Source organism: Somniosus microcephalus, chromosome 29, assembly GCF_052327205.1.
Source record: "Somniosus microcephalus isolate GS21.2 chromosome 29, FLI_Smic_1.0, whole genome shotgun sequence".
In the NCBI taxonomy this organism is placed as follows: domain Eukaryota; kingdom Metazoa; phylum Chordata; class Chondrichthyes; order Squaliformes; family Somniosidae; genus Somniosus; species Somniosus microcephalus.
In genome coordinates, this window is record NC_141015.1 from 22,763,422 (window position 1) to 22,790,687 (window position 27,266).

General features: G+C 48.6%; 1 protein-coding gene across 3 annotated transcripts in view; it reads right to left on the minus strand.

Annotated features, from left to right (window-relative positions):
* Nucleotides 1–27,266, minus strand: part of arhgap22a (Rho GTPase activating protein 22a) — a 395,268-nt gene that overhangs the window by 87,174 nt on the left and 280,828 nt on the right. The gene's annotated exons all lie outside the window — the stretch shown is intronic.

Here is a 27,266-nt window from a genome sequence, read left to right on the forward strand (position 1 = left end):
CAGGCACCTTACGGGATAAGTTTGTCTGCGGGCTCCAGAGTGAAGGAACCCAGAAACGACTACTTTCAAAAAAGGACCTGATGCTAGAACAGGCTTTCAGCGTGGCAGTATCCTACGAAGCAGCAGCACGGGGAGCTGCGGAAATACAACAGAAACCACAAGAATACAGCGCTAACGAAATGGCGTATGGAGCCGAAAAGTGCTATCGCTGCGGCAGAACAACCCATGAGCAGAAGGACTGCTGGTTTAAAGACAAAATATGCAGGCAATGCGGGAAAATGGGACATATAGCAAGAGTCTGCAGGTCGGGAAAGAAGACCAACACGACAAGAACTACTAAGGAACAGTACAGGAAAGTAAAGAAACTGACAGATAGTAGTTCCGAAGATCAGGAGAGTGATAAGGACTCCGGGAGCAGGCGACTAAGTTGTTTAAAATTACACAACGTGATTGCAAAAGAAGATCACCGAACCATTTGGGTCACCCTCATGATAGCAGGGTCCGCAGTGAAGATGGAATTGGACACAGGATCAGCCCTAACTGTCATGAATCGACGAGACTATGAGCGGCTATTCTCACACAGACCCTTAAAGGACACGTCCATTGTATTGAAGACATACACGGGGCAAAAGGTCTACTTCAGAGGAAAAATAAGGGTGCCAGTTGAATATAACGGAAAGGAAACACAGAAACTATACATGTATATACTACGAGATGGAGGATCACCATTATTGGGACGTGAATGGATCCGAAGACTACAATTGGATTGGCATTCCATTCTGGCACTAACTGTGACTGACAAAAAAGTTGACTACGTCGCACCTGGACATCTGTCACAAATTCTATCTGACGCGGAAGAGGTGTTCCAACAAGAACTTGGGACTCTAAAAGGAGTAAAGGCAACCATAAAGATTGAGGATAACGCAATCCCACAATTTTTCAACGCCAGACCGGTGCCATACGCGATACGCCCAGCTGTGGAAGCTGAACTGGAGAGTCTGGAGCGTTCGGGGGTGCTGTCTAAGGTGGACTGGAGTGAGTGGGCCACACCCATCATTCCTGTAATGAAGAAAGCATTGAGCAGCACGCCTGGGGAGCCAAGGAAGGTTCGCATCTGTGGGGACTTCAAGGTGACTGTAAACCCAGTCCTGCACACAGTACAGTATCCGCTTCCGCGGATAGAAGATATTTTCGCCTCACTATCTGGAGGGAAACGTTTTACAAAGATTGACCTGGCTCAAGCGTATCTACAAATGGAGGTGGAAGAAGCACCTAGGAAATACCTCACGATAAACACTCACAAAGGCCTTTACCAGTACAATCGACTGGTATTTGGGGTAGCATCGGCCCCGGCTATGTGGCAGAGGGCAATGGAACAAGTCCTGCAAGGGATCCCGGGGACCCAGTGTTATTTGGACGACATCCTGGTTACGGGTGAAAATGACAATGAACACCTTGCCAACCTGGAACAGGTGCTCACGAGATTGCAGGAATATGGGCTATGAGCCAACCGTCCCAAATGCGAGTTCTTCAGGAGACAAATCTCGTATTGTGGCCACATGATTGATGAGGAAGGGTTGCATAAGTCGCCGGACAAGATTGAGGCTGTAGTCAAGGCTCCAGCACCAGAAAATGTGTCGCAACTGAGGTCGTTCCTCGGGTTGGTGAACTACTACCATAAGTTCTTGCCGAATTTATCTACAATTCTGCACCCACTGAACGCCCTCCTTCAAACTGGTGTAACATGGAAATGGAGTGATGAGTGTAAGCGTGCCTTTCAGGAATGTAAATGCCAAATCACTTCAAAAGAAGTATTGGCCCACTACAACCCAACACTACCGATTCGGTTGGCATGTGATGCGTCACCTTACGGCATTGGAGCGATGCTGTCACACAAATTCCGTGATGGTTCAGAGAGGCCAATAGCCTTTGCATCGCGCTCGCTAACCTCAGCCAAGCGTAACTACACCCAGATTGACAGGGAGGCCCTCAGCCTGGTGTGGGGGGTGAAGAAGTTCAATCACTATCTGCACGGGCAGAAATTCACCCTACTGACTGATCATCAACCCCTGGTCTCAATTTTTAACCCAAAGAAGGGCGTTCCGGTGATGACGGCGCAACGGCTGCAAAGATGGTCACTTTTTCTAGGGGCACATCAGTATGACATAGAGTACAAAGGTACGAAACAACATGGAAACGCTGATGGGCTGTCGCGCCTACCGTTGCCTATGGCGGAAGAAGCATCTGCAGTGGACCATGTGGAGATATTCCATGCGACCATAGTCTAATGTTTGCCTGTTACAAACGCAAGTATTGAGAAGGAAACCCGAAATGACCCGACACTCTCTCGGGTCTATGATTTGACGGTGAAGGGATGGCCAGCATATGGCGACTCACTGTTGCCAGCATTCTCGTCAAGGAGGGAACAGCTGTCAGTGTGCCGGGGAACCTTGATGTGTGGATCCCGAGTGGTAATTCCACCCAAGTTGAGAGATAGAGTACTCAATGAGCTTCACGAGGGTCATCTGGGAGGGGTAAAAATGAAGAGCCTAGCTAGGGCGTTTGTGTGGTGGCCGGGAATCGATAAAGAAATCGAGGATATGACCAAGAGATGCACAGGATGCCAGAAGGTCCAAAACGCTCCACCACAGGCCCCGCTACATCCATGGGAGTGGCCCTCATCTCCATGGCAACGGGTACACATTGATTTCGCTGGTCCATTTATGGACTCAATGTTTCTAATCGCTGTGGACGCCCATTCGAAATGGCCAGAGGTCATTAAAATGTCCTCCACCACCACGGAGAAAACTATTGCAGTCCTAAGGACCATCTTCACCAGGAATGGGTTACCAGAACAGATCTGTTCCGACAATGGCCCACAGTTTGTGTCTGAGGATTTCCGGAGGTTCCTGAAGAATAATGGGGTGAAACATTACACATCTGCCCCATATCATCCAGCCACAAATGGATTGGCTGAGAGGTTTGTTCAGACCTTTAAAAAGGCCATAAAGGCAATGTATAATGATGACATACCACTGCAACACAAGGTGGATAACTTCCTGTTTGCTTACCGGAATGCGACACATGCAGTAACCAACCAAACTCCAGCCGTACTGTTTTTCAACCGGAGACTAAGATGTCGCTTGGATTTGCTCAAACCAAACATAAGACAAGATTTTGAGGATAAGCAGTTCCAGCACATCAATGAGAAGCCAACCAGGAGCTTCAAGATAGCGCAACCAGTCTTGGCCCGCGACTACCGAACGGAAAAATGGCAGCCAGGCACGATATGCACACAGCAGGGACCACTAATGTACACAGTGGATGTTGGAGAGAGCATCGTGAGACACCATGCTGACCAGATTCTAGAGTCACAGGAACAAGCCAAACCTGTACCACAAGCATGTGCACCTGGTAATGAGCCCGAAGTACAGATTGCGTCTACCTCAGAAGCAGGGGTATTGGAAGCTGACGAACCAACCAATGACAATGAGCCAGAATTGACTCCACCGCCAGAACAGGATACTCGAGAAAGGTGCTATCCAGTCAGGATCAGGAAGCCTCCTCAAAGACTGAACTTATAAATGACTATTTCAGTTGATGTATATATTACTGAGGAAATTGTAATTGTAATTAGTTATTATTTAGTTGTTAAATGAATGTTATGTACTGTTTATCTAAAAGGGGAGGAATTGTTGTGTATGTACCTTTAAGGGAATAACTGGTCTTAGACTGCAGTACCGGCAGTGACCACCCCTGTATAAAAGGCCCTAGTAGGCTTCTGTAGTTTCAGTTTCAAGCTGCCTCTTGTTCAGTAAAGTACCTGTTAAACTGTTCTCCCGAAGTCCGTGTATTTTTGAGGCGCGGACTTTACAAAAGCAAACAGCAATTGAAAGGGGATTGCTATCCTTTTTTACTCCTGTGTGCCAATTTGAAAGTGGTAACATATGCAATAGCTCAGCGCGGGCCGAGTGCCACTGTGTAAATAGCCAGTACTCGATTATTTAAAGAGGTGGTCTTCCGGGGAGAGGGAAAGCTCCGAAGAGTTGCCTGTTATTTTCAACATAATGTCGGACGCAAGAGATGAAATTCAACATGCTGTGATTCACCGGTTTTCCAAGCGACGAGGAAGATTTGCCAAACACTTTTACATGATGCCCCATCCTTTAGAGATTGACACTTTGGCCGGAATTTTGCCAGCGCTCAGGGGGCGGGTTTGGAGGCGGGACATCCGGCAAAATCGCAAAGATTGACAGCGGGTTGGAAACCCGCTGTCAAGCCACCTCCAAGCAATCTTCCCAGGTGCCGGGTCCCTGATTTGCGCATGGACCCGACACCAATGGCGGGAAGAAGATTATAGGCACTTAACTGCTTGTTAACAGGTTGTCAACAGGCAGTTAAGAGGCTTTTTGCAATTTTGGCAGTTCTACTGCGGGCTTCCTGACGTCCGGACACCATGCCAGGTAAGTGTAGCGTGCTGTGGGTCTGCTGTAATGTTTCTGCATTGATGACAGCTGCAGAAGTGGTGTGAAGGATCCACTGGTACACTGGTGAGATTCAGAGGTAAGAAAATGTTGGGAAATTCATTTTTAATGTATTTAGATTTTTCTGCAGGTAACAAGTTTTGATTTGTTTGTGTAGTCCCACCTCATTGGGAGAACCTCTCTCACCAGTGACAGATTGCTTTTGTAACCTCACCTGCAGCTGCCATCTGTTCTAGCCTAAGCAGGGAGTCACTGGAGAGCCTGGGTGCAAGCGCTCACCTTTGTACTGTGATTGTCAGTGTTTGCAGCACCTCAATGCTGTCAAACACTGAGAAAGGAGCTGTCAAAGAAAATTTGTGCGTGGTCCCTTTGAGAAAACCAGCAGATGACGGGTCATCAAATGACATCATCTGACCGGATTCCTCTTAATTGGCCGGCAAGTCCGCAGGGCGGGGCTTAACAAGGCCAATTGACGCAAAATTGCGTCTGTGCGTCTGACGTCATTGGGGGTGGGATTGGAACCCGGAAGGCAGCTGTCCTGCTCCCAAGCCGCATCGAGAGGAAAACTCGCAGCCTTTGTTTTTCATGATGGGGGGGTGGGTTTTGATTTCCCCTTGCTGAGAGAAGTTGCTCTCCTGGATCACCTGATAAGGCCTCCTCCACCCGACTTAAGTGGCGATTCGCCTTGGTGACCCGTTGCAAAGAAGCACCTCTTAAAATTGAAGAGACTTTTCGCACCTTCTGTGGCTAAGAGATAAAAGGAGTTCTGACGAAGGGTTTCGACCCGAAACGTTGACTCTGTTTCTCGCTCCACGGATGTTGCCTGGCCTGCTGAGTTTTTCCAGCGTTTTCTGTTGTTATTTCGGATTTCCAGCATCCGCAGTATTTTACTATCATACCAGATAAAAGGGGGAAGTAGTTTGCACTAAAAGCACTCTCCCTCATCCCTTAAATACAATAGCTGAGTGAGCAGAAATGAGGAAAAAACTTCTTGAGTCACGGCAAGCCATGTGTGTGAACAGAACGCAGTGATTCACACACAGCACTGTCTCCTCTGCCCTGTCTGTCTGGTTAGTGAAGCCGGTAGGATTTGTTGTACGGAGACCATAACGTTTGTGAGGAACGCCATAAATCACCACGACACTTCTAAACCAGCCGTAAGTGCTGTTGTGTGATGGCAGGAGACAATCAATGGGGCTCGGAAAGTCCAACAACACACAGGCTCAAACAAATAGCCTTTTGTTTCCATGGTAACTCTTGGGCCTGGTTGTTCGCTGTTAAGATACCAGCAGTTGAGAGCATGTTTATAAATTTCCTTGAAAGGTATTCTTCCATTTGTATTTGTTTAGGGTGTTGGTGTTGATGGGGCTGCACTTTTTTTCAATGGAAGGGAAGTTTTTTAGCACTGTGTGAGGTGTCCACTCTTTCACACTCACTGGTAGTAACAATGGGTCCAAGCCTCACTGTTCTGCAGTGTAGTGCTTAATAGATAGAGAACTGATCTTGAAGAGGCTTCGGAGTTTTGATCTCGGCTCCAGCTACTGTGCAACCCACACTAGTTTCACATTACAGAGCGGGTTCCACAAACAAAAGTTGCAGGCTGGGATTTTTTTAATGTAGCGTCATAGGGGGGAAAATGTAGTCGTGCCCCCTTTGGGGCGCTAACTTCGCCAGGGCGCTACTTTTAACGCCCCGAAAAAATTAGCACCCCCGCGGCTGAAGTTCATCGGTAGCGCCCCACAAGGGAAGCGGGACGCTACTGGAAGCGCCCCACTTTCCTCTTGGGGCGCTGCGAGGGAATATTGCGGCGCTACGTCGCTCCTCGTGCCGTGATACTGCAGGCCTTCCTCTGCTTCTTAAAGGGGAGGGGCCTAGCGCAGCGCGACCCGGGGCCCAGCTGGGCCACCAGGGATCGGAGTGCCGGCAAAAGAGCCCGGCACTCAAGAGAAATGCCGGGCTCACGTAGAGCAGCCGGCACTCCGCGGGAGGGCTGCAGAGGAGGTCGGGAACGGCAACGGGGGCAGATGCTGGCAGAAGGCCAGCAACAAAAATGGCCGCCTGGCACCTGGCCTTTAATTAGTGCTGCTGCGGCCGCAGGTAGGCCCCCCTGACCCCATCGGACATAGTGTCCGGCGGTAAGACGGGGGCGATACCGAAGATCGCGGTCGGGGCACGAGCAGGGAGCTGCGCACGGCGACGATGTCATCACCAGCGGCAGGGCGCTAATGGTTACCGCCACCGCTAACCTCCTGCTGAATTTTGCGGGAGGCGTTGGCGGGGCCGCGCCCGGGTGCTAACGGGAGGCACAAAGCAACCAACCGAATTTTTCCCCCACAGAGTCATAACGGCACAGAAGGAGGCCATTCAGCCCACTGAGTCTGCGCCGGCTCTCTTGCGTCTCTTTCTCCAATGGCTGGGGTAGGAACATAGAGCGCAGCAAACTCTTCAGTCAGGGTAATAGGTGGAAAAGATGGCGGCCTGTGTCTCTGAGGCGGTGGGAAAAGCCTAGGTGAGTCTCGGTCCCATTGAGCCCCACCTCGTACTTTACAGCATGACTGACAACATAATAAGGTAAGTGGATTAGAAATGGCAACTGCAGGAATCCTTTTCACCGATGGAGGGCAATAATGGTTGGTGCGACTAGTTTCCACATAAGTCTTGTACAACAACAACTTGTATTTATATAGCACCTTTAACATAGTAAAATGTCCCAAGGTGCTGCACAGGAGCATTTTAAGACAAAAAATTTGACACCAATCCACATAAGGAGAAATTAGGGCAGGTGACCAAAAGCTTGGTCAAAGAGGCATGTTTTAAGGAGTGTCTTAAAGGAGGAAAGAGAGGTAGCGAGGCGGAGAGGTTTAGGCAGGGAATTCCAGAGCTTAGGGCCCAGGCAACAGAAGGCACGGCCACCAAAGGTTGAGCGCTTATAATCAGGGCTCCTCAAGAGGGCAGAATTAGAGGAGCGCAGATATCTTGGGGGGGTTGTGGGGCTGGAGGAGATTACAGAGATAGGAAGGGGCGAGGCCATGGAGGGATTTGAAAACAAGGATGAGAATTTTGAAATCGAGGCGCTGCTTAACCGGGAGCCAATGTAGGTCAGCGAGCACAGGGGTGATGGGCGAACGGGACTTGGTGTGAGTTAGGACACGGGCAGCCGAGTTTTGGATGACCTCAAGTTTACGTAGGGTGGAATGTGGGAGGCCAGCCAGGAGTGCGTTGGAATAGTCAAGTCTAGAGGCAACAAAGGCCAACAGAGGTACAACAGTGAATGGCAAACACACTGCCACTTTCGAAAATTGCTCAATCCTTCGTACAACCTGATCATAACTCCAGATAATTAGATATTTGTTGTCACTTTCCTTTTAATTCTTGACTTCTTACAATAACCCACTTACTGTCAATAATTACTGCCAACAACTTGTATTTATATAGTGCCTTTAACATAGTAAAACATCCCACTGACATATTATGCGAGCGATGGGCCTGTGTGCGATCATTTCATTCTAGAATTAGATGCCAGGTTGTTTGAGGGAAGTTACCATAATATAGGCACATGGGATAGTGAATATCTTCTCAACAGAAGACATTTTAGTTTGTTGTAAAACTGCCTTTTCTAGTCATATATTAGTTGTATAAACTATCTCGTCTCACCTTGAATATCTCTTAATGTCTCTTCTTTCATCCCCTCCCCCATTTCCAAGCCCCCAAACTGCCTTTTGTTTCATTTCCTGCCTTTTCTCTCAGTTCTGTTGAAGGGTATCGACCAGAAACGTTGACTCTATTTCTCTCTCCACGGATGTTGCCTGGCCTGCTGAGTTTTTCCAGCATTTTCTGTTGTTATTTTGGATTTCCAGCATCCGCAGTATTTTGCTATCGTATTAGTTGTATAAATATTGTTTTCATAGGGCCCTCAATAGCTGTCGTATGAGAGGGACACCAGCATAAAAAAATCCAACAGAAGGTACAAATCCAGGAGACTCCATGACCAAAGGAAACACTGCTAATGTTATCAAACATAAAAGATGGCTGAGGTTGAAATCAGCCATGATCTTATTGAATGGCGGAGCAGGCTCGAAGGGCCGAATGGCCTACTCCTGCTCCTAATTCTTATGTTCTTAACATGTATTTAAGACTGTAATATAACGTTAGGACTCCAATGACCAAATAGGCTTTATGGCATCATCTGAACCCTACATTTATAACTAATCCATATTTATATATTTGAGTAACTCTCCTGTGGCATTGCTCATGGGTGCCACTGTACAAGAAGGAGAAAGTGTTCTGCTATGTAAGTGATATTGTGGTGCTTAAGTGAATGTGTGTCACTTTAAATGGTGTTAGGTGAAGAGAGGGAGTGAGGTGAATCAGAGTTTAATTAATGTTTGCTAATTATTAAATAAGACTTTTGAGGCTTCAAGGGAAGATGCTTAATTATTTATTAATCTCAATTACTGTCTTGAAACTTCTTGCATTGATCCTTGAAGTAAAAATGGAGAAGTAGGTGCAGGGAAACGGGTGGAGTGAATGTGCTTGTTAGTTTCAGGCTGCAGCCCAGAAGGGCACAGCATTTTAAGATTGTTTTGGATGGAGTGCTGTTTTAAAATGATGAGAGTGTTACGCCATGTAATGTACAGTGTATTGTGCTAAGGTAGTCCAGTGTACAAGCAATTACAATCACTCCGCGAACAGCCTCAACAGTTCACAACAACTTCAGTGATTTGAGCATATAATCCAGGCTGACACTCCCAGGGCAGTGCTGAGGGAGCGCTGCACTGTCGGAGGTGCCGTCTTTCGGATGAGACGTTAAACCGAGGCCCCGGCTGCTCTCTCGGGTGGACGTAAAAGATCCCACGGGCACTATTTCGAAGAAGAGCAGGGGAGTTTTCCCCGGTGTCCTGGACAATATTTATCCCTCAACGGCACCTCTCTCTCCTCCTTTTAGTTGCTCCTTAAAACCTACCTCTTTGGCCAAGCTTTTGGTCACCTGGCTCAATATCTCGTTGCGTGGCTCGGTGTCAAATTTTGTCTCCTGTGAAGCACCTTGGGACGTTTGTACAAAGTTAAAGGCGCTATATAAATGCGAGATGTTGTTGGTGTTACTAACTTGGAATATACTGTCAGCTATAGTGTCAGCTGTGGCTCAGGCCTTTGAGTCAGAAGGCTTTGGGTTCAAGTCCCACTCCAGGGACTTGAGCACATCAATCTAGGCTGACACTCCCAGTGCCGTGCTGAGGGAGCGCTGCACAGTCGGAGGTGCTGTCTTTCGGATGAGACGTTAAACCGAGGTCCCGTCTGCTCTCTCAGGTGGACGTAAAAAATCCCATGGCACTATTTCGAAGAAGAGCAGGGGAGTTCTCCCCAGTGCCCTGGCTAATATTTATCCCGCAACCAACATAACAAAAAAAGATTATCTGGTCATTATCACATTGCTGTTTGTGGGAGCTTGCTGTGCGCAAATTGGCTGCCAGGTTTCTTGCATTACAACAGTGACTACACTTCAAAAATACTTACATTGAAACATAGAAACATAGAAGATAGGAGCAGGAGTAGGCCATTCGGCCCTTCGAGCCTGCTCCGCCATTCAACGAGATCATGGCTGATCATCCAAACCCCAGCACCCGGTCCCTACACCGACAGCCATCCCACCCAAGCCCTATCCCCGTAACCCCGTAACTCCACGTATTTAATCCCCCCCTAACACTAAGGGCTGTAAAGCGCTTTGAGATGTCCAGTGGTCATGAAAGGTGCTATATAAATGCAAGTCTTTCTTTCTTGTTATGCATCCTCCGTGGATAATCCATCTTCTCTTTCAAACATTTCCTACAAACCCTTCCATTGAACAGTGCCTTTGTTTAACTTTCTCCCTCCTGCTCAGTATCCACTTTTTTTTTAACCTGTAAAGTGTCTTTCTATAAGTGAGGAGCACTTTATAAATCACACAAACGCTTAGCACGCTTTCATCAAATTGCTTTGTCCAATATTTCAACGGAGGCAGTAAGCTGTTTAAAATAAATGCCTCTGTTAAAAAAAAATAAGGCTGATAAATTTGATACGAATGTGTTAAGAGTCAGCCTGACATTATCACACACTCTAACTTCCAGGCTCGATCTCAGTGTGTACGAGCCTTGGGCTCGGTACTGATACCCATTGTGGTCATAGCCTGCACTGTCCTGACTGACACATGAAGAATAGCCATTTGGTGAGCTTCCAGAGCTCAGTGAGTATCAGATGATACACGCCAGCATGATTTGTCGCCTTGAGGAGGGCGAAGATTCAAAAGCAAACAAGAAGCCTCTAAACTTGACAGGTGTAAGTTACTGTTGGATAGTGATTTACATGTTTATCTTTATATTCAAAATCTTCCATTGAGTACACAATTCCTGTCCACAAATCCTATTTATTTGTCATTATTTTGGGTCCCGTTTTTCTGTCAACCTCTACCATTGGAAATTGCTGTGTCAACGTTTCACATTCACGATGTAGTGCAGACTGTGGCCATGAGGTGGCTCTCTGGTGCGAGTTATAGCATGACCATGAGAAGGGCTCTAAATCCCTCCTATTAATTTCATTGGCCCAGTAATTCCTGTCACAACGCGTGAGTACGGGCGGGGTACTCACGCGTGTGCCCGGAGGAATTGCCGATTTTCAGCATGCACAGCGCATGCGCTGAAAACCGGCATTTCCTCTCCTCTGACCCAAGGGGTTAAGAGGCAGAACGCTTGCGACTTGTGATGCAGCGCGTGCGCAGCGAAATTCCTGTTTTTTTTCAGAGCTGCCCGAGTGTAAAGGCCTCCGGTTTTTACGCGTGGAAAAAACAGACGTAAGTATTTAGTTTTACAGGTAAGTGGTCTTTTAGTACAATTTAGAATTTTTTTTCCCACAGGTTTATTATTTTTAAATAATTTACAGTAAGGTAAGTTTAGTTTTAGACCCTGTTTTTTAGAAATTTATTTTTTTCAAAAATTTGATTAATTGTTTAAAATATTTTTTTAAACTTATTTATAGTTAATATAATCAGTGGGATGTTTTTTAAAATTTTATTTAAAGTTTAAGTAGTGTTTTGGCAGCCCATACTTTTCATGAGTTTGACAGTTCTTACTCTCAAACTCATGAATGAAGTTTCCCCTCCCCTGATTGGCTGCACAGTGCTCACCTGATCCCAGCCGGCACATCGCACTAACTACGCCGCTGGATCAGGTAAGCACATCGCGCCGGCATCTGAACCGGGCCAGTGACAGGAAATGCAAGCAGGCCCGGGCTTCAGATGTCGGCGCGCCGGGTGAGTGCACATCGGGGGCTTGCACGCGCGGCAAGCACCCGATCCTAATTTCAGGGCCATTGTCTTTGCTGACATGATGTTGAAATCTATTTATACAGAATTGCCCGTACCACCTTCTGCCCATGTACAAGAAGTGTCCCTTCCAACTCTGTCAACACCTTGGCCTAGAAATTCAGTATTGCCACGTTTGGGGTGCTACAGCCGGGCGTTCGCTAAATTTAGCGCCCGGCGCAACTTAGCGCCACCTTCGCCGAAATTGAGTTGTATCGCTCCAAGAGGTTGCTGCTGCGCTAAAGCAGGCGATGCACAACTATCATAAGGCGCTAAGCCGACGAGCCGAGGCGCTTACCCCGAGGGCGGGCACAGCGCAGGTGCGGCGAGTTGCTGATTGAAGGCAGACACGCTGGTGCCGGTCAGCTCTTAAAGGGGGAGGGTTGACTTGTCTGGCTGCCACGCCCTGCACACTGCAGCCCTGAAGCAAGGCCTGACCATTGGTGGTTCATCAGTTCTACACCCCCCAGGACAATGGCGAAGGCTCGGGAGCGAGTGGAGCGCTTCAGTGAGGCTGCCCTGAGGCTTCTGGTTGGCGCTGTGGAGCGCAGGCGACCTGTCCTCTTCCCTGACAGTGGGAGGAGGCCACTTCCAAGCGAGTACCGAAAAGCCTGGAGGGAGGTGGCAAACAGGGTCACCGCCAACAGCTTGGTTGCCAGGACTCCACTTCAATGCAGGAAAAAGTTCAACGACCTCACTCGGGTTGTCAGGGTGAGTACTCTTTCCACTATCCTCTTCATCCCTGCATGTGCACCTCAGTTTCTGGCCAGAGGGACTTGAAAGCCCCAATGCCCAGCCCTCATCCAGGAGCTATGGGACTCTCATGAAAACCACTTGCACATTCATCACTTTACACACTGTCAGGGCTATTCCACGATGGGAGGCAGTGCAGGCAAGATAAGGGCTTGACACTGTCAGGGCTATTCCACCATGGGAGGCAGTGCAGGCAAGATCAGGGCTTGACACTGTCAGGGCTATTCCACCATGGGAGGCAGTGCAGGCAAGATCAGGGCTTGACACTGTCAGGGCTATTCCACCATGGGAGGCAGTGCAGGCAAGATCAGGGCTTGACACTGTCAGGGCTATTCCACCATGGGAGGCAGTGCAGGCAAGATCAGGGCTTGACACTGTCAGGGCTATTCCACCATGGGAGGCAGTGCAGGCAAGATCAGGGCTTGACACTGTACTTAGAGGCCGTCCTTTATCTTGCAGGGCAAGCTGGCCCACAACCGCAGGCAGCATCTACGGACCGGGGGAGGCCATCCTGACCTCAAAGAGCTCAGCGACCTGGAGCAGCGTGTGGAGCGCATTATGGCAGGACGGCTGATTGGCCCCGTTGCCAGTGGAGATGCCGACCCCGTTCTGGACAGCAATGGTAAGGTCATCACCTTTTGGACCTCTCTCTGTCCACTTGTGCCTCACACCAGCATCCTTTGCCACTATCGAACCAATGCAGTGCATAGCAGCACTCATGCCTCCCTCGCTGCTGCTCTGTCCTCACTCTAAAGCAACTCTTGTGCCTCCCTGCTTTCAGATGCTGATTCGCCAGGTGAGGAGGCGTGCCCTCAAGCTGTCACTGTGAGTAAATCGGAAGGCGAGGAGGAGGAAGAGGAAGCCGGGCCATCAGTGCCACCCTCAGCCGAGGCAGCCCATGGCCATGATGGGTACATGTCTTCCCTGGAGGGGAGCAGGGGGCAAGGGTCTGAGGAGAGTGAAGCTCCAGGGCCTAGCGGGCTGCAGCAACGCGGGAGGGGTGGGGAAGCTCGGCGGCCTTCTCCCCGGAGGGTGAGTGCGGCCTCCAGTCCTGCTACGGTGAGCGCAGAGGAGGTGCGGCTCCTAGCGGAAATGGGCGCCCAGGTTGAGCACAGGCACACTGAGCTCATGGCTGCAGTGGCAAGGATGCCTGACTCCATAGAGTCACTGGCAAGGAGTGTTCAGGAATTCGGGGCAGCACAGGCCAGGAGTCTGCAAGAATTCAGTGCAGCACAGGCAAGGAGTCTGCAGGACTTCGCGGCAGCACAGGCTAGGAGTCAGCAGGGCCTCGCTGCATCACAGGTGGCTTCCAGACAAGTGCTCAGTCGTGCCGTGCATTCACTGGCTGGTCTGATGCAGATACAGATCAGGGCCACACGGGCACTTACTGCTGCCACCCTCGCTGGATCGGCCAGGCATCGCCGGGGCTCTCGCCGCGCCGCAGCAGCCCAGCAGTCTGTGCTTCAGCAGATTGCTGCGCATGCTGCAGTGCTGGCCCGTGCGAGTGCCAGTGTATCAGCCGACCAGGGAGTGCCTGTGCTCTGTCAGGTTGGCAGCATTCCTGCAGCCAACACTGTCACTCCTCCATTGCAGCTGCCACCACCCGTAGGACAGACTGCTGCCGCCCAAGCAGAGTTGGAGCAGTCAGCAGCCGGGCCCTCCAGCCCCGGCGCTGGTCCAGGCCGTCCCCCAAGGGCATCTGCCGTCTCACCATCTGACCCTCAGCAGCCTTCCCCCAGCCTTGCTGCAGCCACTGGGGTCCCATTGAGGAGGAGCTGCAGGGCGGGAAGGGGACAATCGCGAAAACGAGGCGGATCACCCTCACAGGGGTAAAAGTAGAAGGTGTGGCCAAATGTTTTTTTTATATATGAAGGCCGACACTGTTGTGTTTGGTTTTTATGAAGGCCGAGACTGTTGTGTTTGTTTTTTATGAAGGCCGAGGATCATGGTCATTTTTGTTTAACTGTTTTTTTCATTTTCTGAAGGTTGTGAAAGCCAGTTATGTCTCTGACTGTTTTTTGGGGTGTTTATCTGAAATAGTTTGTCATGCAGGAAGGGCACAGAGTTTGCACAGTAAAAAAATTTCTTTAATCACATTGTCCATGTTCGCACTTTGAACTATTTGTTGCCTTGACCAGCTGAAGGTTTGCGGAGCAGCTCCATTCATGTTCTTTCATTGGCACAAGCCATTCCCTGAGAGGGGGCCTAGAACCGAGTTGCAATAAGCCGCCGACGGACGGCCCTTGCACTTTGTGCCTCCCTCCCATCTTGGTGCTCCTCCTCCTCCTCCTCCGGTGGTCCTCCAATGTCTGCTGGCAGTGGCTGAGTCCTGAGGATAGCCAGGTTGTGCAGCATGCAGCACACGACAACGAAATGGGAGACTCGCTCAGGCGAGTACTGTAGGGCTCCTCCGGAACGGTCCAGACAGCGGAACCGTTGCTTGAGCATGCCGATTGTGTGCTCAATGATGTTCCTGGTCGCTTGATGGCTCTCATTGTATCGTTCTTCAGCAGGGGTGCTGGGCGCACGGAGCGGGGTCATCAGCCAGGTGCACAAAGGATAGCCTTTGTCCCCGAGAAGCCATCCTCATGGGTGAGCCTGGGCTTCGAAAATGCCTGCCACAGAAGTCTGGCGCAGGATGAAGGCATCATGGCTGCTGCCTGGAAAGCGGGCATTGACAGCTAGTATGAGCTGCCTGTGGTCACACACCAACTGGACGTTGAGCGAATGATAGCCCTTCCGGTTGCGGAAATCCTCGGCATTCTCTAGAGGTGCCCGCAAAGCCACATGCGTGCAGCCAATAGCACCCTGGACCATGGGGAAGCCCACTATTCTTCCAATTCCCATTGCACGCTCTTGCTGCTTGTCCAGGGTCATGGGGAAGGAGATGTACTGACGTCTCCTTCTGAAAAGGGCATTGGTCACCTGGCGGATGCAGCAATGTACCGCGAACTGGGAGATGTTGGCAATGTCCCCAGTAGCGGATTGGAAGGAGCCGGTGGCATAGAAGTTGAGAGCCACCGTCATCTTCACTGCCACCGACAGAGACGTCCTGCTCCTCAGCTGTGGCTGCAGATCTCTGCGAAGCAGGTGGCAGATCTCAGTGACCACCTCCCTTCTGAATTGCAGCCTCTGAACACACTGCTCTTCAAACATGCTCAGATATGAGAACTGCTGGCGGAATACCCTGGGTGGGTAAGGCCTCCTTGGCTGACGCCTGTTGGCCCTTCTCCGTCTAGCCATGACTGGCACTCTCTCACGGCGTCTCTGATCCCTTTGAATGCAATGCAGAAAGCCAACGTCTCCGCCCATTGCAGCCCCCATTATATGTGGTGACTCAAGGCTATGGCACTGCAAGTTAAATCCAAGTGCAAAGCTCTGGCCTGAAGCCAGAAGTACCTGTGCGAGCGCTGAATCAAAGCAGAAAGCTCTCTCCCTTTGTCTCTCTCCAAATATCCGTCTCTCACACAGAAGGATTGCCACAAAATGGCTGCCACTTATAATGCAGGAGGAGTCCCTTTTAAATAGCGACCCCCGCGCCCCACAGCGACTGGGGACCATTCCCCTCTACCAGTCGCTGGGAGCGCCAGGCGCACAGAAGGGCGGCGCCACTGAAGTTCCGGTTCGGGGCGCACCAAGGGCGTTGCACCATGAAATGACGTCAGGATCTGCGCGCGCAGCTGAGCGGCTGCTGCGGTTTTGCACCGCCGCTAAATCTTGAGTGAAGTTCGCGAGAGGTGCAGATCGTGCCGCGCCCGGGCGCTAGCTGCTTAGCGCCCCACTTCTCCTCCTCCTAAGGCGCTAGCGGCTGGCGCTAACAACTGAATTTCTAGGCCCTTGTGTATATACAGGAAACTCTTTGGTATCCGGCACCGACGGGACCGGCGTGTTGCCGGTTGATCAAAAATTCCGGATGATGGAGAGGGTTATCTACCGAGGCTATTTTTAACAAAGAAAAATAAAAAAATCAAGAAATGTGCAGTATACAGTAATTGGGTACTCACCTACAGAATGTTGTGTTAAATGGATGGTGAAAGATGTTTGATTAAGTACAGTACTGCCAGTTGAGGGTAATGCAATGCAATAACTACCAGCAGTGTGGGAGTCGCACAGTACCCCTGTAAAATGGCGGATCAGAAGAGACGCCCGGCAGTGCGGGAGAGTCAGACTCCTGTTACAGGGGTATTGAGGTGTTCGGACTCCCGACAGCGCCAAGAAGCCGAGTAGTGGCAGTTTGGAGAACTACCCCCACTGACTAACTCGGCCACCGCGGGAGACTCGGACTCGGCAACATTGCCGGTTATTGAGGTGTTGTTTTCGGAGTGAGAATTTTACCGGTTAATAGAGAATTCCGGATATTTAGGTGCCGTTTAAATGAGAGTTTCCTCAAATAATATTCATCTCCTAAGCATGGGCAATGTCCTGCACTTTTAGATAAAGTGTAAGGTGTCAGATTTTGTTTGATGCTCCAGTGAAGCACCTTGGGACGTTTTACTACATTAAAAGTGCTATATAAATACAAGTTTCTGTTATAGTTGTATAATGGATAGCTGGAAGTGATTAGATGGCGGAAATCTCATTGAGCTGATCTCTTAGGCCATGATATCAAAGCCTGAACTGAGTACAGCTGTCATCTGAAAAGTGAGATCAGGTTGCAGCTTGCAAATCACTCCCAGGTACATGTTTTTAAAAACAATGTATGCTGATGGATTCAAAGGAAGAAATTCTATTCTATTATTATCTGTCCATTTTGTTGTTGCATCAAAAGCCAAACATCTCTTTGTAGTTGATGGCAATATTCTGTCCAAACAATAATCATTTTTGAGGTATTCTATCCAACTTTATTGGGTTGATTACCAGTAGATAGCATGATCAGTATAAAGTCATAAGAACATAAGAAATAGGAGCAGGAGTCGGCCATTCGGCCCTTCGAGCCTGCTCCGCCATTCAATGAGATCATGGCTAATCTTCTGCCTCAACTCCATTCACTGGCCCTATCGCCATATACCTTGATGCCCTTACTAGTCAGAAATCTATCGACTTCTGTTTTGAATATACCCAATGACTAAGTCTCCACAGCCCTCTGGGGTAGAGAATTCCAAAGATTCACCATCTTCTGTGTGAAGAAATTTCTTCTCATCTCAGTCCTGAATGGCCTACCCTTTATCCTGAGGCTGTGGCCCCTGGTTCTAGACTCCCCAGCTAAGGGGAACATTCTCCCTCCATCCATCCTATCAAGCCCTGTAATAATTTTGTATGTCATAGTGTAATTGTTTACCACATCATAATGACTTGTTATTTCTAACTACTTTATCATGAAGTTTAGTTTTTTTTTTGTAAGGGCTGCCCCTCCTGGGAATAGAATGGTTCTTCACCCTAGGCTCAACCATGTGCATGTCCAGCCAGGTGTGGAAAGGGTTAGTCACACGGCAAAGCTCCTTCTCCGCTGCCCAACCAACAAAGCATAATTCCAACGATAGCAAAATACTGTGGATGCTGGAAATCCGAAATAACAACAGAAAAAGCTGGAAAAACTCAGCAGGCCAGGCAACATCCATGGAGAGAGAAATAGAGTCAACGTTTCAGGTTGAAACCCTTCGTCAGGACGAAGGAGTCCTGACGAAGGGTTTCGACCTGAAGCGTTGACTCTATTTCTCTCTCTACGGATGTTGCCTGGCCTGCTGAGTTTTTCCAGCTTTTTCTGTTGTTATTAAGCTTAATTCCAAAGCTGGGCGTAAGTAGCCACTTGACGTTTGTGTGCGTGCACCAGCTGATCCATTGCTTCCTCGCCCAGTCACCCCAGCTGAGTGACCCTGGCACTCGAGTGAGGACACCGGTGTAGTAGGCATCGCTTTACCTGCTGCGGCCGATCCTCTGGATCAGCATAAAAACATATTGCCGCCAGCAAGGCCATGAGCAAGACTCTAAATCCCTCCTAGTAATTTCCTTCTCTTTGCTGAGACGATGCTGAAATCTATTTACTGTATACGGAATTGCCTGTACCTTCCGATGCCCATGTCCAAAAACTAGACGAGCACTATGTTCTAAACAAATCTGACATTTTCACTTCCCATAGCCTCGAGGGAGAAAATGCCAATTAGTGCCAAATGTTTGTCTTGTTTCCACAGACCCACTAGGAACAGGAGGAGGCCATTCAGTCCCTCGAGCTTGTTCCGCCATTCAATAAGATTACGGCTGATCTTATCTTTTATACTGTTGTCCAGCAAAAATCTATCAATCTCAGTTTTAAAATGATTAATTATCAATTATTACTAAGCGCTCGGTTAACACTACCTCAGCCATATCTGATGCAAGAGGACACCTATTTCCATTGGGGAGGCTGGGTTCAGAGGTGAAAGGATGGCCTAGCACCCAATCACCCGATGGTATCTAATTTTTGACACATGTTTGCTTCTCTCTTAAATAAAGTGTTATTATTACTGGTGTTCTGGGAAGAATCAAAACTCATCTCCAAGTATTTAAAAAAAAACAGAAGTAAACAGTCCCCAGATGGTTTTGCTCTGCTTGCTGTGTCAATCCTTCAACAATTTCACAAAAACGGTTTAAAAATGGTGCTAATAGTGCACCTCAGAACCTAATCACACCTTGATCAACAAGCACCAATTGTAAAACAGCGAAGAGGAGCCTGGCTCCCCTAATGGTAGAGGAGATACATTTACCGCATGGTATCATACTGAACTATACACGCCAACAAGGCCCCAGGCTTCGAGTTTTCTGATCTCAGTTTGGGTAGCATCACCGTAAGTCCGTAAGGGTGACCCCGAGCTTCCGGTCGCCTGTCATTTTAATTCACCACTCCATTCCCACTCGGACCTCACCGTCCTTAGCCTCTTGCATTGTTCCACGGAAGCTCAACGTAAACTCGAGGAACAGCACCTCATCTTCCGATTAGGCACTTTGCAGCCTTCCGGACTCAATATCGAGTTCAACAATTTCAGATCATAACCTCGGCCCCTATTACATTTTTACTTATATATATTTTTTTCCACCCCTTTGTTTTGGCTCTTCCCTTTCCCCCACCACCCCCCCTTTCCTTTTTTCTCTCTCCCACATGGCAGCTGCCTCTCATCCTGCCAGTACACTTCACACCTAATCTCAGCTGTCCTTTGTCTCCTCTGACCTATTACCATCTCGTCTGGTTTTGAATACCTCTTAATGTCTCTTTACTTCTTTTGTTCTATCACAGCCTTGCCTTCGATCTATTTCATTTCCTTTCCAGTTTTGAAAAAGGGTTTCGACCCGAAACGTCAACTTTTAATTTCTCTCCACGGATGTTGCCTGGCCTGCTGAGTTTTTCCAGCATTTTCTGTTGTTATTTTGGGTAGTATCACTATTTGCCCCCCTAGTGCCCCCTGGGTAGAGAAGGCCAAAATCAGCCAGAGAAGGCCCAAACTCCAGATCAATCGAGTGACTCCTCCTGGACATTGGGTTGAGAACAGGAGGACCAAGCTCAATTATGATCCTCCCCCCTTTCCCAAATGGTGGAACAGACGCTCACTGGCTCAACTCGCACACAAAGTACGGTCATCTGATGAGGTATCAGAGACTGCCAAAGCCCGTGGAACTGTGCCACTGCCTGAGTCACCATCTTCAGGGCAAGAGCTGGAAAAACTTGAAAAACTACAAAAAAAGGGAGGGAATATAAAACAAATGTATTAATTGATCTCACTTTAAAGGCTAACAGTCAATCATTTTCCCGAGTAAAGGAATTCGGTGGTTCGATAAAATCTGGCAAAATGACAGTAGACTACACTTCATAAATATCGCCCCCCCCCCGAGCTGCTTGTGTCTTTGTAGTGAAGTTCATAGGCTGTTCCCTTCAGGCTGGGATTTCTTCAGCTGCAATGCATGTCTTTTTTAAATAATTAAATTTGGGAGGAGAACATTATAACCTTTTAAGTGTTGCAACTGCAGAACTAGTTTACAATTCACTTTGAAAGGTTGGGGAGAGAAAGAAAGATTTACATTTATATAATACCTTTCACGACCATCGGACGTCCCAAAGCACTTCACAGCCAATTAAATGCTTTTTGAAGTGTAGTCACTGTTGTAATGTAGGAAACACGGCAGTCACTTTGCGCACAGCAAGCTCCCACAAACAGCAATGTTATAATTACCAGGTTTTTTTTTAGTGACGTTGGTTGAGGGATAAATATTGTATTATAAATCAGCTCCAATGGATGGGCCACATCGTCCGCATGCTCGATACGAGACTCCCAAAACAAGCGCTCTATTCGGAGCTCTGACACGGCAAGGGCGCCCCAGGTGGGCAGAGGAAACGCTTCAAGGACACCCTCAAAGCCGCCTTGAAAAATGCAACATCCCCACCGACACCTGGGAATCCCCGGCCCAAGACCGCACAAAATGGAGGAGAAGCATCGGTTTACCGACTCATCTGAAAGACGGCACCTCCGACAGTGCAGCGCTCCCTCAGTACTGCACTGGGAGTGTGAGCCTAGATTTTGTGCCGAAGTCTCTGGTGTGGGACTTGAGCCCACAACCTTCTCACCCCGAGGCGAGAGAGTGCTACCCACTGAGCCACAGCTGAGAAGAAAGAGATTGAAATCCCCACGCCCTGTCCATTAAGGTTCTTACAAATTAACTTTCTCCATTGTGTATGAGCGCACAGCAGGCCACACACTAAGATCCCGCTGTAATCGTGAACTTGCAATCATTGCTAAATATTGCAACCAGACTGAAACTCTATGGGGAACGCTGCTAAGCTCCTTTTATCCTTGCAGAGGGTGTGAGTGCTTGCAACTGATTCTAATCAGTTCAAATTAAATCACAGAGGAAAAGGGTTTTTTGTAATTAAAGTAATCAAGGAGGCTGCAGGAAGCCATGGAATATATAAAACCATGAGCAAGGCTACCGTCTAGTTCAGTTTACTGCTGGCAGGAGTCCCTGGCAAACCATTTCTATTGTATCGTTAAGAAAATCTAGTCACAATATCTTGTACTTCGTGTTCAAGGTCAGCTGAGGGAACAAAATGCTGAGTAAGATTATCCTTTGCTTCATTATCCATCCTTACCAAAAATCATCTCCCTCCGGAGCTCCCATTATTCCAGTGTGATCCTATTTGACCCAATAGAGTCGTTTCCAAGTCGTTACGTCAGTCTCTAATTTTCTAGGAGCATCTGTTTGATCCTCGAGAATGGAGAGGAGCAAGAATTGAGATAGATGCCTTTCGGCTATGGGGAATATACCCAATTCGAGGCTGTTATAGCCATTCATCCTGCACCTTACTTTTCTTTGAAATAATGCTGAAACAATTTCAGTAGGAAGGAGTTGCCGAAATAATTAGCCGCGTGGCCAAGTATAACACGCTGAGATTTAACCCCACTCGCTCAGCAGAAACCTGGCGGGCGGGCGGTTAAAATCGCCCCTGGCTCTTACCTGTCCGAAAGCCGCCATGATCGCAACATCTGCGATTTTAACCCGCTCTCCTGAGCAGGCAGTGAGGACAGGCGCCCAGGGCCAACATATGCACGTCGCGGCCCGATGACATCACTGTGATTTTAACTCAGGCCTGAACGGGGAATCCACATGGAGTTAAAATCGGGGCCATAAAATTATGTCTCTTTCTTTTTGTTTGGGGTGGGGGAGGTCTTACTGTTAATTTGAAGTAATTTCATTCAAATTCACAGAATCACAGAATCACAGAAACCTCACAGTACAGATAGAGGCCATTTCGGCCCATCGAGCCTGCACCAACACGTATCCCACCCGATCCCCGTAACCCCTTCACCAACACATATCCCACCCTATCCCCGTAACCCCACGTATTTAATCCCCCTAACACTAAAAATTGACACTAAGGGTCAATTTTTATCATAGCCAATCAACCTAACCCGCACATCTTTGGACTGTGGGAGGAAACCGGAGCACCCGGAGAAAACCCACGCAAACACGGGGAGAATGTGCAAACTCCACACAGACAGTCACCCGAGGCCGGATTCGAACCCGGGTCCCTGGCGCTGTGAGGCAACAGTGCTAACCACTATGCCACCGTGCCGCCCGGTGTTGATTTGAAATTTCTTTAAGCCAAATGATTCAATTTTTTTTTTGATCACGTGTCAATGGTGAAGTAACAGGACTAGACTGTAATTTAAGTCCAACTGTTCCTTTAAGGCACTGGTGGTTCCTTGTTGATAATCTGGCAGTATTTCCTTAGGCTTGGGAACACTAAACAGAACTAAAATATGAAAGATTCAGATAGCGTTTTTTTTAATTATTCATTCTTGGGATGTGGGCGTTGCTGGCAAGGCTGGCATTTAGTGGCCCTGACAAGGTGGTGGTGGGCCGCCTTCTTGAACCGCTGAGTAATGGTTTGGCACAACCGAGTGGCTTGCTAAGTCACTTCAGAAGGCAGTTAAGAGTCATCCACATTGGTGTGGGTCTGGAGTCACATATAGTCCAGACCGGGTAAGGACAGCAGATTTCCTTCCCTAAAGGGCATTAGTGAACCTGTTGGGTTTTTACGACAATCGAACAGCTTCATGGTCACTTTTACTGATGCCAGCTTTTTATCTCAAGATTTAAAAAAAAACAGAATTAAAATTCTCAAACTACCATGGTAGCATTTGAACTTGCGTTCTCTAGATTATTAGTCCAGGCCTCTGGAATATTGGTCGAGTAACAATGTGTAACAGTAGAGCTTGTTTTTTTTAATAAAAGGGCGGTTTTCTAGAAAAGGTATTGGGCAAACCTTTAATAAGAACATAAGAAATAGGAGCAGGAGTAGGCCATACGGCCCCTCGAGCCTTCTCCATCATTCAATAAGATCATGGCTGATCTTCTACCTCAGCTCCACTTTCCCGCCCGATCCCCTTTCATGGGGGGACATTAAGGGTAAAACCTCTGTGAACTGCCCGTCTATAATGTCACGCACAGGCGACATGGTATGTTTCATTGGCTTTCCATCATCACATCGTGCAATTGCAGACAAATGAGAAGTGTTTTGGATTCCGGCACAGGCACGATGGGCCGAATGGCCCCCTTCTTTGCTGTATCATTCTGTGATCGCCAAGCACTACACGAAGGCGATGCTCCTTTAAAACACCTTGCAAATTTGTAGCACATTGCAGGACGATGCTTGAGAGGAAATGGCATTACTTGTGCCCATTGCTGAGACATGAGGGAATCTCACGCCTGCTAGATTTCCCTAAGCCAGCCAAGAATAAAATAACCTGCTTAACATTGGGTTTTCCATTTACATTTGTTCAGCTGAATTTTGCTCAATGCTAGCCAAGTTTAGTCTGCAAACGAGGAAGTCTTATGAGATATGCAGATCACAAGATAAAGTTTACACTGGTCCTCCCATTCGCATCACAAAGCCTGCCCACTCAGGATTCACGTGCTGGCAATATTTTTCTATGTTGAGATGGATAATCTGAATTCCAGACATCAAGTGGCCTGGATCCAACAGTTTCTAAACTTTGCCGGAACTTGGATAATTTCAGGATGGCCTGTTGCTTTGAAGGGATGAGTGGATGTGTTCAAAATACTTCATGGCATGAGTGCACCACAATTCCAATAGAAAATTGTGACCATAAATCGTGACAACAGGAAGTAACATTTGTGGACAGGAAGCGTGCATCCTACACAACATTTTTAATATATAAGTGTACATTCTATGGGGGAAAAATTTGGTTGCTTTGTGCCTCCAGTTAGCACCCTAAGAGGGTGCTAACGGGGTGCAAAGCAACTAGCGCCCGTGCGCGGCGCTGCCAACGCCTCCCATGAATTTCAGCGGGAGGTTAGCAGCGGCGGTAACCGTTAGCGCATCGCTCGCGCCCTGGCCACGATCTTCGGTAGCACCCCTTGACTTAGCGCCGGACGCTATGTCCGACAGGGTCAAAGGGGCCTACCTGTGGCCGGGGCGGCGCTAAATAAAGGCGAGGTGCCGGGCGGCCATTTTTGTTGCTGGCCGCCTGCCAGCACCTGCCCCCGTGGCCGCCTGCCAGCACCTGCCCCCGTTGCCGTCCACGGCCTCCTGACGAGCCCCCCTGAGGAGTGCCGGCTGCGCTCCATGAGCCCGGCACTTCTCTCGAGTGCCGGGCTCTTTTGCCGGCACTTCGATCCCTGGTGGCCCAGCTGGGCCCCGGGTCGCACTGCGCAAGGCCTCTCCCCTTTAAGAAGGGGAGGAAGGCCTGCAGTACCGTGGCGTGGCACTGCCAGTAGCACCCTGCTTCCCTCTTGGGGCGCTACCGATGAATTTTGGCCGCGGGGGGGGGGCGCTAATTTTTTCTGGGTGCTAAAAGTAGCCTCCCGGCGAAGTTAGCACCCCAAAGGGGTCGGGACTCAATTTTTCCCCTAAAGCTGTTGAATACATTTTGTACTGAGAGATGACAAATTTGGTATTTTGAGACCTGTGCTGGTGACATGAATGAGACATTTTGTAAGTTCAAAGATCATTCTCCAATTTCATTGTTAGAGGTGCACTGAGAAGGTTGTGGGTTCAAGTCCCGCCTCGCTACCTCTCTTTCCTCCTTTAAGAGACTCCTTAAATCCTACCTCTTTGACCAAGCTTTTGGTCACCTGCCCTAATTTCTCTTTATGTGGCTCGGTGTCAAATTTCTTTGTCTTAAAATACTCCTGTGAAGTGCCTTGGGACGTTGTACTACGTTAGAGGCGCTATATAAATACACGTTGTTGTTGAAGTGTAGAGCACAGGATCCACCATAGACTGGAGTGTGCTAAAAGATGGGGGTAACTCGCTAACAGATTGAGGCAATGTCCTGTCACTCTCCTGGTTAATCAACATCCTCTCAATGTTGAGATGTGCTCACTGACCTACATTGGCAACCGCTCCACCATGCCTCTATTTCAAAATTCTCATCCTTGTGTTCAAATCCTTCCATGGCCCCACCCCTCCTTACCTCTGTAAACTCCTCCAGCCCTATAACCCTCTGAGATCTCCGTGCTCCTTCAATTCCGCCCTCTTGTGCATCCCTGATTTTCATCGCACCGCCATTGGCGGCCGTGCCTTCAGCTGCCTGGGCCATAAGGTCAGAGTTTTCTCCCTAAGCCTCTCCGTCTCTCTACCTCTCTCTCCTCCTTTTAGTTGCTCCTTAAAACCTACCTCTTTGACCTGGCTCAATATCTCGTTGCGTGGCTCGGTGTCAAATTTTGTCTCCTGTGAAGCACCTTGGGACGTTTTTACAAAGTTAAAGGCGCTATATAAATGCGAGATGTTGTTGGTGTTACTAACTTGGAATATGCTGCCAGCTATAGTGTCAGCTGTGGCTCAAGCACCCTCGCCTCTGAGTCAGAAGGTTGTGGGTTCAAGTCCCACTCCAGAGACTCGCGCACATAAAGCTAGGCCGACACTCCAGTGCAGTGCCGAGGGAGTGCTGCACTGTCGGAGGTGCCGTCTTTTGGATGAGACGTTAAACCGAGGTCCCCGACTGCTCGCTCAGGTGGACGTAAAAGATCCCACGGGCACTATTTCCGAGAAGAGCAGGGGAGGTATCCCTGGTGTCCTGGGGCCAATATTTATCCCTCAATCAACATCACTAAAACAGATGATCTGGTCATCATCACATCGCTGTTTGTGGGAGCTTGCTGTGCGCAAATTGGCTGCTGCGTTTCCCACATTACAACAGTGACTCCACATCACAACAGTGACTCCACATCACAACAGTGACTCCACATCAAAAAAGTACTTCATTGGTTGTAAAGTGCTCTGAGACGTCCAGTGGTCATGAAAGGCGCTATAGAAATGCAAGCCTTTATTTTTTTCTATGCTGCATGATTCCTTTGCGGTTTTGACCTTGTTGCCAGTGGAATGTAATCGTCGACAGCTACAGACTTTCAGCATCTGCTCCTGGTTGTGGAACCAGCGTGATATTGGCATTTACTGTATTGTTTGGTAGAGGCAAGCGCTGTAACTTCTACATTTTAAGTAGAGAGAGTCTCTCTCGTTTCTTGCGGTATGTTCTGCAGTACAGCAAAGCAACCAAAGATCGACACCGACTTTATTCCAGGCCATCGTCTCTTTCCACACAACCTGGTTTACTCTTCAGCTCTCCCACTCGTTCACCTCTGCAGGGTTTCCCTCCTCCCATGCCCGAGGAAGGGCTGTGAAGATATCCTGATGTTGTGGTCAGGTCACCACTGACATCTGTTCCTCAGATTGTTGCCAGTAGTTTGCTTTGCTTGTGACATTGCCGTTTGCTGCTCTGTTCTTCTACATCAATCCCAACAGGCATTGAGATGATCATCAATGCTGCAAAGTTTTTTTTTCTCACACTTCCTCTTGTTCCGTACACTTTCCCCCCTCCCCCATAATATCTCACAGCTCTACAATATGGTGAGCACCATGACTATCTGACAGATATTCTGAAATTGGTAAATTCACCAATCTATTCCCTGGGTTAACTTAAAGGGCAAGTGTATTTTGCTGAACTTGAGAGACTGATTGTTGGCGAATTCCTAGGAAGTTCTTGATCTTGCATTAAGGGAAATTCTAGACACGGGGTCATTTTAGCTTAACTCGCCAGTCGGGAAACCCACGGGATTGAGTGGAATGCCGGTTTTTGCACCCCGCCCAACATTCAAGGGATATGGAAATCGGGCAGGAAAGTGGAGTTGAGGTCGATGATCAGCCATGACCTTATTAAATGGTGGAGCAGGCTCGAGGAGCCGAATGGCCTACTCCTGCTCTTATTTCT